At 44.2% G+C, this 16,017-nt stretch overlaps 1 protein-coding gene across 3 annotated transcripts in view; it reads right to left on the reverse strand.

Moving 5' to 3' along the window:
* Positions 1-16,017, reverse strand: part of LOC139694722 (uncharacterized) — a 552,273-nt gene that overhangs the window by 14,223 nt on the left and 522,033 nt on the right. Inside the window, exon 1 of one of the 3 annotated variants that reach the window (XM_071593221.1) lies at positions 9,298-9,650. The exons of the other annotated variants lie outside the window; for them this stretch is intronic. The gene's annotated coding sequence lies outside the window, so the exon portion shown is untranslated. Of the gene's footprint in view, positions 1-9,297; positions 9,651-16,017 lie in introns of those variants that run through there. 3 annotated transcript variants of the gene reach the window in all.

The following is a 16,017-nucleotide window of genomic DNA, read 5'->3' on the forward strand; positions in this document are numbered from 1 at the left end:
TATGCATCCTTCGACGTAATGTAGAGTGCGATACTTCGTGGGGCACGAGGAGTAGTGCCGCATTAGTGCGGACTCCTTACACGCTCACAGGGAAACCATTTACGCATTGTTTAAATGCTATGGGAAATACCTTAGATGGTCATGTCGATGTTTTGGGTTAACATCCGGTAGGAAGCAATGAAAATAACTTTGAAAACAATTGACAAGAAACAATCATATAAATTAAAATATTACAGTCATACCAATAAATAATTTCCACAGCGGTGTTTTTGAAACGAAAAATTTAACTAGGAATAATATATAAAGGTGAACGACAATTCAGTGTAAAGAGGAATGCGTTAGGAGCTGTTTCAGTATAGAGTGAATCAAATTGAATGAAGAACCTACTGACATGACTTTTTTTTCTGAGTATTGTAAACGCTGGCAATTTTAAAGAGATATGTATATGGAATTTGGATACTCGATAATTTAACGAAGTTAAGGTATTGAATTGCTTTTACTCTGAGTACAGAATGACACTCTCCAAACATATCGACAGAAATACACTTCTACGCATGCTGAATCAATAAAATGTGCATATGTTAAGAAGACGAAAACTGCGTCCGGTCCAAAACAATATTTCCATTTCTCGGCGGAAAAATGTTTCACTCACTCCCTGAGATTTCAGTCGTTGTTAAAAATATTTAGTAATGTAAACGGTGTCCATGTTTTCAATTCCTAGTTTGCGGTATCAATCAACAAGATTTCTCCGCTGTTACTGCTCCAACTCACCGATTTTCGGCTACGAAAACCCTTGGAAATGCTATTTCATTCACTTCCTGTACATGTAAACCTTACAAGGGCCGTATAGTACCCAGAAAGAGCAGCAACAAAGAACTCGCCCACGCTGCTCTCGGAGACACTCCCCGCAGCGGAGATCAATTGGTCACCCCCGAACGTCTTCCCTTTTCCCTTCGGATCATGACCGAGATGGTAGGCGGGAAAATGGCGGCGGTGGAAGATTGGGTGTGAAGGAAATGTTAAACGGCAGTTGTTCCCGAGATGGGCGTATTTTTTGTTTGCCGCGGCTTTTTACGATTACACGGCCATAAAGCAGTATCTCAGAAACTGACCTAAAGTGGGAAAAGGCTAAGGACGAGCGGGGGAGAGAGGTGGGTGGGAATGGGTGCGAGGGCTCGGAGGGGTGGAGAAAAGGGAGCAAAGCAGCAGCTGCCTTGGGTGGAAGTGGAACGACTCTTTGTCTATGACTCTCCGGGAATGGAAGGAACGGGTCACTCTTATTGTCATGCCGCTGCGAGATCGAAGGGAGAGGTGAGACGGGAGGCTAAGGGGAGGGAGTGGAGGGTGACTCGGCGTCCGATGGCCGCTAGTACACGGAAATCAATGATGTCGCGCGCACCGGCGAGAATGTTTTCTTACTACTTCACGGATGTGGTTGATTTTTCAACCCCTCCGCTGAACTGCAGCATCAGCAGCTCAAGCTGTTGCGGTAAAAACACCCTTCAGCCGCTCTTTGAAGTAGACGTGGCCGAATCTGCTATAGCCCTCAGTGGAGCATTTTATTGCCCAGCATCGGTTTAAAAGGCCGAAGCATCAGTCATCGTCCTTTTAAATCGTATTCATATATGGAATTAGTTGGATTGGTCGATTGTCATAATCAGGACAATTAATGGAAAACCTCGATACAAATCTCGAGATAAACTTGATTTGGTCGTTATTCCCAAAAATTCTATGGCCAAGAGGCGAGGAAAAAATTATTTTCGTCGTGTACTCGCTGGATGTTTACAGAATAGATCAATAAAAGTTACGATATTTTTAATTTAATTTTGATACCAAATTTATAACTTTTGACGTTATAACGATGGCAAAACGTTAAATATAAATACAAGAACTCCTCTGATGTATTGGCACCACATTCTTTTATTCATTGACGAGGAAACTGAGGTTGGACGAGGGGAAACGAGAGCAGATTCATGAATAGATGACGTTTCGATATTATGATTAATATTTTTGAATTTTTAGCAATTCAGCAAAGAACATCATTGCGCACATGTGGTGGCGGACTCGACAGTTAATGGGTGATGAAATGTAAAGAAAATAGTATTACTTTAAATTTACATGTAAATTTGTTACGGTAAATGGCACAAATGAGTATGTATTATTAATCTGTGTGAGTATGTATTAAAAATATTTTCAATTCCTCAAGAAAATAATTTCCTTCGTCAAATGCACCGTTTTTCACGCGAAGCGCTACGAGTCAGCGAGGAATTTTATTCTAAAATTTATTTTAAAATGGCGACAAAAACACAAGTACACATTTGTAAAGCTAAATGGAAAGGGAATAGAAGTTAAACACCACATATCACTAAGCGCTTGGCCTTGAGAGGAAGTAAAATCGAACATGGATTGATGTCGAGGAGTAACAGCACAATGACGATTCCCAAAATTCAGCAGGCAGCCAAATTTAGTCCTTCGCGGAAAAGCGTTATCGTTTCATTGAACTCAGAAATATCTCAGATCTTTCAAGGAATGGACTGACAATGGAGAGCCGTCGGGCATAAAACAAAAGGATCCGGTAAGAATGTGCGCAAACGGTGTTCACCCGCCCGCCACCCTTTTCGTAAAACTTACAGACTTAAGACTCTTCGCTGGGATAAAACCACTGCAGATGGGGGCGGACCGAAACGGGGTTCGTTCGCTATTTGTCATGGCAAGAGCAAAGTACAGCATAACCGAAAAGGACGGACTTCACTCGACTTTCCCGCCATCCATGAAGATGTCACGGCTCATGGTCTCTCACCGCTGCCCCTCCACATTACCTTTCTCGGTCCCTTTCTCTTCTGCCCGCGTCTTCTCCACCCGAAACCCTCGCCGCACTTTCTTATTCCCGGATGCCCGCGTCCTCATAATGCTGGAATCCCGGATTCTTTCTCCCGCCCTTGACTAACACCATATGACTTGCACTTAACAGGGTATTACAGAGTGAAAGCACTTCTTTTTCATGCGACCTGGCACACAACGCACCACCTTTCACCTTCCAAACCTCCCGTCAACACCCTCCCGAAAAACGGTAAGTTGAAGTGGACCTCTAATCCGAGATGCCATACCACCTAATTCCCGGGTCGAGCCATCGATTCCGGTTGGTTTGTATCGAGCGGTCCACCTCGGTCGGGGGAGCACTAGATGGAGAATGCTCTCTAGTAATACGAATTTCCAGGGCGTGGAGAATCAGAACCAGATTTCCATGGCAACTCCCAAGTGTTTTTCCCCTTGCAAGAGAGTCCCGAATGACTGAACCCGTCATGGATAAATACAGATTTTTTCTCTCACTCATTGTTGTTGGCACAAGAAAGTGTCGATATGCACTGCGAGTTTCAGGTATTGCAAGATAAAACCCACTCCAGAGGTGATGGCAGAAAGAAGTTCCATCGCCAAAAACCGGCGAACGAGACGTAATTCGGATCTGGTTAAGTGCGCTTAAGATATTTAAGGTGGATTGCAGTTCGAACGATTGCCGGCTAAGAAAGAATGTTCAAAATAATTAGAGGGAAACCGGGGCCGTTCTATGGGGTATCGCTCGGCGGATGAGGGTCAAAACCCGCCATTCTTCTCCCCATGCTTTGGCGGCTCTCGTGTGTACGGTGCTAATCAAGCGAAATGTTGCGGCATGCTGGGGAAAGACGAGCTGACGCTAATGCGCCCGGAGATTCGCCTCATACGGTTACCGTTAACGCCAGGTGAGCCGAGGCATTATTATGACGAAAGGTCCACACAAACATACGTCAGACAACTAAGTATGTCAATTCCAGAGCGCCCTCATTTAAAAATGTCCTCGAGAAAATATGAGAAACAGATAAAATTAAAGACAAAATAAGTGAAAGAATGAGATTAAGCATTATCGTCATATCGTTACAAAGCACAAGGTCAAATTCAAAACCAATAACATTACACGTGGACATTTGAAAACTATAGCAAAACTGTTTAACTAATTACATACTTAACGTTTGAAAGCTAAACACTGCCTTAGGATATTATTTATAATTACACTGTAAAAAGCAAACAATATTATTAAATCTACAGATCATCGGAAGTCACTTGAAATTGCTCCAGAGGAAGGAATCTTTTATCCGAGAAAAAATGTTCTTAAAAGTGGTATGTGGCCAAATAGGTCGTGCTCACCTAACCACTTCGCGTGCCCATACTTTGGGCTGCATATGAAAATTAACCGAGGTGCTGGAAAAAAAATATATCTATACTATTTTTTCAAGGAAAAACACGTGGAATGCCGCAATAACAGCTTTACTCATGCTACATGCTAATGGACCGACAACTGAGGCATCAGTTAACATTTTTCCAGAAAATTTTCTCCACCATGATATCTGCAATTGAAAAATATAATTTCAATACAAAATAAAGGATATTCAACAACTAATATAATAATGAACTTAAGTCACGTCTCATATCCATAGGTGATATATTCATTTCTGAAAGCGAAGTAAACTTCAATCGCAATGATGCCCAACGCTACCAATCATAACTGATACAATGACACTTGGTATTCTTCGATCCGGCCAGGAATACACTGAATAAGAAAAATAGTAAAGAAATCACACGTGGCTACGATGAACTCGTGATCCATAGAGTACTGTAAGTCCGAAGAAAGAAGGTGTCATTATTCATTACATTGCCTTACGTCTGTAAATACGAGCTCAATGGTGAGATAACGACAGCTTTATTTCCTGTAAAATCTTCACGACGGCCAAAGGTTACCGCAATGCTTTCCGGGGGAAAATGTTTTGACGCAGTCTAGGATACGGCCTACATTCACTTAATGCTTAGCAGGCTAGAGCCTTTAAGAAACAGTACGCTTCCGGGATTGAAAGCCTGTAAACAACCAATGGTAATAATGACTCGGTGAGACATCGACTCAAGAGTAGCGGCGATAACTCGCGGGAGGGTGCCCCCGGAGACTTCGACGAACGCATGTTTCCCCCATAAACAACAGCGCCTGGGTTCGGGGCAGAGGGGATGGCGCAAGGGTTCCACTTACCCATTCCCCCCTTCCGGGGAGACTGCGCGGGGGTTGCGGAGTGCAAGCGAGCCGGGGAGATGGGTAAATGGAACGAAGGGGAAATCAGAGATGAGGAGAGGGTGAGTGGGAAGGAAGAAACGAAAAGGAAATTACCTGGTAAGAGATTTTGCGGCGTCCAAGAGTACATTCTATGGGACGAGGGGCATGGAGGAAAACGGGGAGGATGGGACGAGATAGGGACGGACCCGTGGCGCCACCTCCTCCCCCACCGCCTCGCGCACAAAAGGGGACTCGAGAGGGGGTGAATAAATATTGGCACGATGCGTCGGACGGGGGAGGACCAGGGAGGGGGCGGAGGATGGCCACCTCTATCTGAAGTCTGCAGGCTCCCCCGCACTTTATCCTTATCCTTTCCTCGGTCAGAACGGACGAGCCGGATGGCCGTGCCTTAACGGAATGCGGACCAGCTGAACGCCGAGGAAAGATATCTCGAGCGAGACGGAATAGGAAGGCGATGAGGAAAACAGTGCAGGGAGTAGGAGAGGAGAATGCGCTTCGGAGAAAATGGACGCCAGCTCTTCGCCAGCAATCACCGACTCATTACTGCCTTCCCCCTCTCTTTCCTGCAACAATCTTTGGAGGAGCCTGTGGAATTAGCAATACACTTTCTACGGCCAATCTAACTTACCACTCTGAGAAGATACCACGGGTAAGCGGATGAGGTTTCGTATCTCGTTTCCCCGCCCATCTCTGCTTGTTTTAGGCCTTAAAACTCCTTAGACCATAAAATGTTGAGGATACTCCTCATTTACGGGGATGGGAGATACATAAATGAGGCTCGTTCCATAAATCTCAAAGCATCAAAGCCGCAAGTTCTAAGTTTCTCAGCCGTAAGTGCAAATTACCCATTTTCATGAACATTGCTAGAATGCTAATAAGAATGTTTGTTCAAGGGTTCTATTCATAGTGTCTCATTTTTTACAGCACGATAGGATTTTAGAGGACTTATTTTGACATATTTCCACGCACAGCTTGTTAATTATCTATGTTTAATATGGTTCCATGAAAATCGGATTAGTGATAAACATTTTCCAGAATCAGAAAAAACAGGTTTAAAGAGGTGTTAATTTTGATTAAAATCCTATTCGAATGAGCATTTATTTTATATTAGTTTCTTTTATAAAAACATTTAAACAAATTTGCATGCAACCCACTTCCACACAAAAGAACAAGTGCTTAACACATTCTCTACATGACGTTCGAATGAGCTTTTCCACTGATCAAAAATATATTTATCATTATAAACTCAATTAAACAATACGAAAACCTGATATTTTGGTGCCAAGTGCATGCTAACAGAAAGAACATACTTCTGCTTTCATCTGATTTTCTGATTTTTCAATTCGCACCATATACGAGGGTCATCCGGAAAGTAGTACCCGTTCGTGAAATAAAGACACAAAAGTAAATATTAACAAACATAAAAAATTTTATTTGAAAGAGGATACTTTAAACTACTTCTCAACATAATCTCCAAGCAAATTAAGGCATTTGTCATAACGTGTGACAAGTTTCTGTATTCCTGCTGCATAGTCCTTCGCCGCCAGCTCATTGAGATACGCGAGGGACCCATCTTGCACAAATTTTTGCATAATGCAGATGGTGTTTAACAATTTCATGAACAATTGTTCGAGAAACATTGGGAAAATGCTCACAGATGTCATCAATTGTGACGCGCCGATCGTTCCTCACGAATTCGTCAACTGAGCTCACCAGTTGGTCTGTAATGACAGACGGTCTCTCCGAACGCTCATCGTCGTGTGTGTTCCCCCTCCCCATGTTGAAGTTGCGACACCACCGCCGAACAGACGACTCGTCCATTACATTGTCTCCATACACCTCCTTTAATTGGCGATGAATATCACATGGGCGAACGTTTCTTGCATTGAGGAATTTAATCACTGCCCTCACTTCACAACTGGCGGCGTTCTCAATTTTTTTAAACATTGTAAACAATCACAGAAACAACACAGGCAATGCTAGCGTCACGCAACTTGGCTCAGAGAAGGCAGACAAGCCACTGAAGCTATCTGACCTCGTCCAGCGGCTACTCGCGTCGTCAGCACTTCATGCGGCACGAACGGGTACTACTTTACGGATGACCCTCGTATATCACTATATTCTGATGACTAATGAGTATTAATCTATAGACAGGAGTAAGTCTTAGCGATCCATCATCCACTAGGGCCAATCATTAGATAAACATTTTGGGTGTGGAAAATTCTGCCATCAGATGTTTATTTTATGATTGCAGTACTTCACAGAAAATACTCCATCACGGAGATGATGAAGCTTGAGGGATTAAACCCTTCCAGTGAGTGCAGATAACGTTGAAAAGTTTAAAACAACATAATGGAGTCCTCTTCAAAGGATTAGGCAGAGTTTCCGTCCTTTTTCAAGAGTGATTGGGCTGAGAGCCTTAATGGAGTGGAAAAAAGAGAAAATGAAAAACGGTCTAAGAATGAGGAATTCTTTCCTCGGTCGCGAGTATGCTACGACAGTTGCATCGGCGCCAGAGACGTTTCCGGGGGAATCAGATGGCAAACATCGATCTCGGGCGGAAGAGCGGAATACAACCAGGCAATGATCACCGACCATCTACGGGACTATCTCGTCAACCGAAACTGATAAAAGGCATTTAAATAGACGACACCCAAACTAGGCTCATTAAATTCAAGGATCACGTAACGGGAAATTCTATTCTTCAATTTCTTCTACAAGTACATATATTTTTAAATTGTTAATTACCTTGATGACCTTTAAAATGAGCGCCTTCGGGCAATGAAATTATCCCGCGGGGCAGTGACTGAATGGGCTTCGAGTCGCCACATTTCAAACCGCCCACAATCCACCTCTCGGATATGAGTTCGCTATTGGCACTCCACCGCGATTGGACGAAGGCACCGGTGAGGTCGTCTCCCACAGTAAGGACCCCAGGCCACCTCTATCACGCCCCTCGGTCAGCATCCCACTATCTCCCCCGGCCCCCGCCGACCCCTCTCATCCTCTTCGGGATTCACTCAAGCATTGGGACGTCGGCTCCAAACGAACGCGGGGCATTCAAGCGGCTCATGGCGAATGACTTTGACGGAGGATAAGGGATACGAGAGGGCATGGTGGATGAGGATGGAAGAGGCGGAAGAGGAAAATAATGTGAACGAGAGGTGGGTGAGAGACGGGAGAAGAGCCGGGAACGAGGAGCGGGCGGAACCGGGAAGATTGAACGAGGCGGGAGTAGTTTAAACGCCCGGAAAGAATCTTTTGAAATTGGCGACGAAAACAAGTCATCTTTATTTCGCGTTCCGTTTCACTTTTTACACTCCCAAAGGGGACCGTGGCTTATTATGGATGAGGGAGAAAGATGAAGGGTGGAAGGAGAGAACGGGGGAGTGAGAAGCAGAGCGACGACGTGCACTTCGCGGTGGGAAGCTGGAGAAGTCGGCGTTCTACCACGGTGGACTCGGTTAAGTCCCGAAAATATTTTTGATTCTGCGACGGATGCGAACAGTGTAGCCGTCAGGATCTTTCCACGATAAGACCAAAACGATGAAACATACCGCCTTCACAGATCGGAAACGGCCGTGTTTCAGGTTTCTTCGGTAGTACAATCCATTCATTATTTTTGCACTAAGCAGCGGAATTGAAAACACACAGCGTACTTAACTCTAATGATAAGCCCCACGCCATCGAAATTTCACGACACAGAGTAAAATGGTATGGAAATAAATTCATTGGGAATCAATGGGAAACAGTTCGTTGGCTGATGTGGCTTTACCCCCCTCCACACACCATTGAGGTAGCTTGCAGGGTATCATGTAGTTAAGATTCAGATGAAGTTGGAAAATTTATCTGATTAATTTCTTTGATAAACGAAAATATCTTACACTTCGAGGAGCATATCATGAGCGTTTACTTCAGGAAAGCAGTTAGGGCGCGTTTATCGCTATCATATATCAATTATCCTCTGTTTTCAAAGGAGAAAAAGGAACATCTGACTGAACCATGATTCGACTATTGCCCTGACCGAAACATGGACTTAGTTTAAGCGACATCAGTCAACCTCGATCAGTAATATTTGCAGAGGCGTTTGAAACTCCAGGATGAATAACACAGTCGAGCGCTGATCAAACACGGGAGGGGGTCTCGGTTGGCCGACCGGCGACTTGACGGTGGGGAGACACACCGCCGACCGAGGGAGGACTCACCCGACCGCGAGGCATCGATCTCCGCGGGGAATGATTTCGTCTCCGGGACGATTTCTCCGGACAGCCGAGAAGTAATCTCGACTCGAGTCTCTGCAGTCCACTGGCCGCTACGGTGGAGAGGCCGAGATGAGAGGGACGAAATTTCTTTAGCGACGGGGTTTACTTCCTTTCCCTCACGATGACTTCCTTTTCCTAACGAGTGAGTATCCGAGGGAAGGAACTGGGGGGACGCGGCATCACACACAAACACAGACACGCAACACACGGAAACGGTCAGCAGAACAGAGGAGATCACGCCAGGCGACGGAAGCACACTTCGGCTTTCCCACGCGCTCGGAATGGAACAACTTCCTCGTGAGGCGGTCTCGGGGCGACTGACTGGTCGAGCGAGCGCCGCGATCCTTGTGTGTCGATTCCCTTCTCCCCTTCCAACCCTCTGCCGTCCTCTTCTGCTTCGCCTTCCCACTCCACCGCCAACTTCCTCCCCTCCTCCGCTCCCTGCCCCCCCCCCGACCCCCGACCGCGTCCGCGGCATCTCCCCGCCGTCCAGCCGTCGTGGTCCCGACCACTTCCCCCACCCCACCCCCACCCCCCACGCCACCATCTCACCCCGCCGCCCACTTCTATGTGATGATACTCCTTCGAGTGTTTACAGGAAGGGGTGCATGTAAAGGAGGATGGGATGAAACCGTTTCCCTCCCTCGCTTTCAAAGATTGATGAAAATATTCGATTAAACCCCTTTCTCTGGTCAATGCGACTTTCATTCGAATTTGTAACAAATCTGCTTCGATGGAAAACATCCAATTATATTCCCGCGAGGATCTTGAAAGTTGGCTGCCAGACCGTTAACGCTGCCATGCGGAAATCCTACCGTAATAATATCAGAGGAATTCGTTTTAAAACACGAAAACATACATGTACGAGGTTTACGACATGCAACAGCTGACACCTCAAGGTTTTGCTTTTTACTTATCGTTTTCTGCTATTTTCTAACAAAATTTACATTATTAAGCTGTTGTATCCGAGAAGGTGATACCTCTGAAATGTGTAGGCGGCATATTTTTTTTAATCCCACGTTGGTTTATTTCCACGTTATGTTTTGGCAGTAATGACGTTAACTCTGCCTTCATAAAAACATTTTTATGGAGAGATGAAAACCGATTTGCGGATAATTATTGGCGTTTAAAGGATATGATAGGCAACCATTAAATAACTATGCCTAAAATCGCTATTACGGGTAGATGCACGTAGGGAAACAAGTTAATGAACAATGACAACTAAGTAAGTTAATGATTCGACAGACAAGAATGTTCAATTTATGCTATAATAGAAGTTAGTAAAATCAAGCAACCACAATTTTCGGAACTGGGTGACGAAATGACAAGTCAAAGTTGCCGTCGCTTCGGTTACTTTGGCTTTGACTCCTGATTCCTCCGTTCGAGTGAGCGAATCGATCACGAATGTTTTCGAAAACATTCCTCAAGCCCGCACCTACTTTCTTAGCCCACCGGGCGTCTCTCTTGGATTAGTCATACATTTACTTATGGGTTGGTAGGAAATCATAACAAAGCTATGATGAAACTTTTACCGCTACTTGGGCATTGCGAAAGGAAGACAAGTAGGAGAAATTTTCTGAGGCTAATAAGTATAACGTATTAGTGGTCATAAAATCCAGTTAAGTACACAGTGATTTTAAACATGATGTCAACAGCCTAATCTCTCAAAGCTATACATATTTTATATTTATAGAATTCACATTGCTAGTTCGAGTGAAAGGAATGCATGGATTACGCGTTGCTAAAAGCATAATTATTCTTTGGGATTCTAATTTCACTGATTATCCACAGTCGATAAGTTTGAATAAAAGTAAGGCCTGCTTACGAGAAATTATTTTGACTTGGATATGTTTATTAAATATCACACGCTAAGTAGCCACAGAAATTATTACGATTTCTACAATTAGTTTCATTTCCAATGAGTTCAAAGATACATACTATTGTAGGGAAACAATATTACTGAGAGTCTCTTTGAGTCCAATCGGTGAAATAGAATTGGAGCCCAAATCGTAAATGCATGGAATAATACGTATAAGATACTCAATTAATTACCTATTTCGTCAATAACTCAATACAATATTTCATAAAACCGTTGCACCACGTGTTCATTCAAGTGATTCGTTAGAAGAAAGGTTAACCTATTCCAAACTGGAATTCCCCATGACAATAAATCGGGAGACAAGGACACGTGGACCAAAGAAAAATCCCTATTCACCTATCGCTACCTATCTAAAGTACGAGAAGTGGATATAAATATATTCTCATATGCATGCACGACGCAATTTACGCCAAGTACAAGAGGACAAGAAAAAAGTTATGAGAGTATGAGCCAAAGGTCAAGGGAAGGCAGCGAGTAAAGGCAATGACGCACAAATTTCTTGCGAAAAGCAGGAGAGCCTCGGAGGGCGCGTCGCGTCCTTCCGACATGCACACACACACACGGGATATCGCGGGTGTCAATCTAATCACACGCGGGGGAGGGAGTGGAAAGAGCCGTAGGGGATGATGGTCCCTCCGACGAGAGGTTGGAAGGAAAGGATCCCATGGGGTAAGCACGGCCACCGATGTGGGTACGCCCTCTCGCCAACGCGAGAGAGGTGCGCCACTCGCTGGACGAAGGCAAGTGCCGTGTTTCCATTCATAGAACGTTCCCTACTCTCTCAGGCATCCTGCCACACACTCCCCAACGAATATTTCTTGGTGTAAAGCGAATGTTTCCTCACAACTGCAACCGAATCTGCGAAGCACATTTTTACCTTGATAACGATGGTGATGATAATATGAGATGGTAAAAACTTTCCGTAAAAACTTCGTTTTAAGCAGCAAAGGAAAACTTTGAAAGAGACAAGAGCTGAAAGAAGGAATATGGCCAATGCTTCCTGGCAATTCCTTTTGTTTTCTTTATGAGGAAAACCTTCGCTAAGAGAAGTAAACAGGTACGGTGCACATAGAAAAAAACAAATACCTACGACAAATCGGGATGAACTAATTTATACTCATGATTAAACACTTGATTGACGTGCGGTCGGATCGGTCATTCGGCATATCTCGTGAAATCGACCGTAGCATCACTCGTGTGTTGTCTCCTAAAAAACCAAAACGGAAGAGGTCGAATTATCACTTATTTTCCTTGTATTTATACTAAAGATCTCATTTCTTCTTACCCCACCCAGATTTGCTCCGTCAGGCGAAACAAGGCGCTAAATACATGTAGCATCGCCGCCGCAAGTTTCGACAGGGCCGCGAACGGAAGACACTGCACAGGTCCGTGCGTCATCTTCCCCTCTCCCCGCACCCCGGCCCGCACCGCGAGGGGTACGGCGCGGCGGAGGCGGGCCCCCCTTACCGGGCCAGCAGGTAATGGGACGCGCAAACTCAGACGTGCAAACGGCGCACGTGACCGCGGGCGTAGGAGTCCCGCCGTGCCAAGAGGAGCGTAGTCATCGAAAAGGAATTGGAGGGCGATGAGCTAAGCGGACGAGATGTGGGGGAAAAGCGAGGGATAAAAAGTGATGGGGAATGGGGATATGCAGCAAGACCGAATGAAACGGCTCCATATACCAAAGGGAGTCTTTGCTAGAGGTTGGGGAAGGGTTCTAAAGGTAAGTGGAATGATGGGAGGGAGATGACTGTCTCTTTCGACTTGCAGGATGGTTACATTAATCCACATGAAAGTAAGCACAGCTCGTTTAATGAAGTTCCATAAGGCCCCAGAGATGCAAGCGCTCCAGTCTGCGACTGTTTTTAACTACGCCCTGGTGTCCTGCAGAAAAACCCAAGATTTATTGGTGCATTCCGAAATATTTTTTAGCACATGGAGTCATCGACTCTAATCTCCTCGAATATTCAACGTTTTAAGGGATCCCGACTGCATCCTCACTCGGATGAGTCGGATTACCGCAGGATACATCCGGGCTCTACAGCGTGAGGGTTATTACGCGAAGAAATCACATAGCCGAAGAGGATTTCAGAAGATGCGTCTTAAATCAGAGGGAGAATGCTGTTAGTCGCATTTAGCATTCACTGTAAAGGACGAAATAAATTTTACTCAAAAGATCGGATGACTTCAACATTCCCAAACAAACCCACATCCAGGTACCTGGTCAAAATAATTGTCTTTGGAACTTCCTGGTGGACTTGTATTTTCCAGTTAGTTAATTTCTTTTCTGAATGATGAAGGCTTACCTAGGCTTTTGCTTTTCTATGGAATTAGGGTGGAGTGTATCAAGACGCATGTGAGAGTATCTATCTTCAAATAAATCGTACCAATAAAAGTCTTCAAGACATAAAAAGTAATTGTGCTCCGGTCATAACCAAAGAGGGGGCTTCCTTTTTTCTTTAAACCTATTATTTTAACATAGTTAGACTAAATTTTAAATTTAATTGTAAAATTACGCGGACGGCAATAAATCTTCCGTTCGATGATGGCTTCGGTTGTAATTTTCGCAAGGTATACGAGGAGGTCATGGTTTTTTGAATTGTATCTCACTCACTCAAAAGTAACTTGAGACTGGATTAGTCTTTGGACTCATCATTTTCCCGGAGCAGGATAAAAAAGAGAATAACGGCCGCGTTGTTGTTTTCGTTAGCGCCCCGGTCGACCCCAGCGTGTCCGTGCGGGGCCTGCCCGCTGGCGCACGGGCACGCTGGGTGCAAAGTCGGAATCGACACTGCGAGTCGAGCAGCTGCGATTTGCTTAATCGCAGCGCCGCCGCGGCGTCATATTTCACCTTTTGTTATTATTTTTCACGAGCAGTAAGCGGAACCGTCACGATATCTCTCTCGTTCACCCTAACTAGTTTATTTTGCAAAAATCAGGTCGAGGGGGCAATCCAGTTTCGTGCTTTGACCAAACCGAATGAAAACAAAAGCATTTGAAGCCGGCAGGGACCACAATTTGTCATTCGTGGGCAAACATATACGCGTCACTGAAATCAACATTTTCAAATATTGTGATGTTAATGGAATGTGGTATTGAAAGAAAATTACAATGCGGACTAAATTCACTCACAAGAATAGATTCCATTTAAGTAGGATTATATTTAATCGAGAATGCAACGGTCACGGTAATTTATCCTTCGAAGATTACGATGACTAGTTCCACCATCACCTCGGTGGAAAAATATCGATGTTCAATGCAAATTTAGTCTCGAATTGCATCAAAAACCGTACGAGCAATGGATTATTCAAGAGCTCTAAGCTAAGCTACTTTCTGTTTCATGACGAGTGAATGATATCGTTAGCTATAGTATCGTTAGTATAGTAGTTGTCGACGTACGCAATTGCTGCAAATGGCTGGGAGGTCAACTTTTTCCGCACTAGTTGAGGCCACTTGGGCACTGAGTCAGCAATGAAGTGTTTCCTTTTACCAGGAACTGTCGAGAAAACAATGCCTCGGTTGATTCAACCATTCTGCTTCACTTCGCAGTATTTCTTGGACTTTTTAAGTAGTGCACGATCGCCACATACAGGCTGAAGAATTCACTCATCACATGTATACAACTTTTTTAAGTTCCGCTACCCAATGAGTGCCTCTCGGATTTTAGCTAACACAGTAAATCGATTATCAATTATTTATTCTACATAAATCACAGTCGGTTGCTACAAATAAGCTATGTCTATGTGCTATGTGGAGAGAGATAGGAAACCAAATATTTTCGCGACGAGCTTTTCCTCCAAAATATTGCATTCAGATAACCAAAGAGTGATTTAAAAAAGCGATCAAGATTACTCAACGGGGAAAATTCTTCTTCTCTGTACATTCACAGTGCGCATACATTTTCCAAATATCACATTAACACTCTTATACATTTTTTATTCGATCAACATCGTAGCTTTTTCATGGCAGAACCTTTGGCTTGCTGAAGCACGTTCAGAGAGGCGTTTTTCCAACATTCCATTTTTTAACAGTGAGGCAACTTCTAGTACAACCATCATCACCATCCAGTCTCCCGAAAGCCATAATAAATATCTCGAAGCACCAACTACCACGGAGAAACCTACGTTCCGTCCCTATATTCCAGTAATCAAATCTTGAGAGAAAGGCCATTCTACTGCTATACCTGGAGCCGCGCTGGCATTGAACTGCTCACGAGCTTCAAAGCTTATGTACCGAAATAACCAACGCACTGCACTATTGTGCACTATTGGATTAGCAAGAGTGCACTTAGAGGCCCCAAATCAAATATCAATGCAGGCTATAAATTTTAATGGTTACAATAAAAATATATGCCCGCAGCGAGCTTCATAAAACGGGATCCAAGCTTCTAGGGCGCCTCGATGGCGGAAGAGATAGTAGGAATTTCTGTTGATTGGGAAGTCAATTGTTTTGACAAATATCAAACCCGATTCACGGCATCAAGTATTTGATAGGTTTCTAACCTTTGGGAAGAAAGTTCTTGAATTTGTGAAACCTCATGTCTTGTTATTCCTGCCCCTTGAAAAGGAGGAACGGTTCTACATTCAACTACGAAGTATTCGTTCAACACTTGTTTTTTCCATGCGGTGTGTCAATAAGTGAACGATTCCCTATACTTTTATACGCACGCAGTTTTAATCAAAGACAATAATTAAAAAAAATATTAATTAGATGTCGGATTAGGAACAAACGTAACGGTCAACGTCTCTGATTACCATAACAGAGGTTCTTCCGAGTCTGGGAGA

Source organism: Hetaerina americana, unplaced genomic scaffold (assembly GCF_022747635.1).
Source record: "Hetaerina americana unplaced genomic scaffold, ioHetAmer1.1.p SCAF_53, whole genome shotgun sequence".
In the NCBI taxonomy this organism is placed as follows: Eukaryota; Metazoa; Arthropoda; class Insecta; order Odonata; family Calopterygidae; genus Hetaerina; species Hetaerina americana.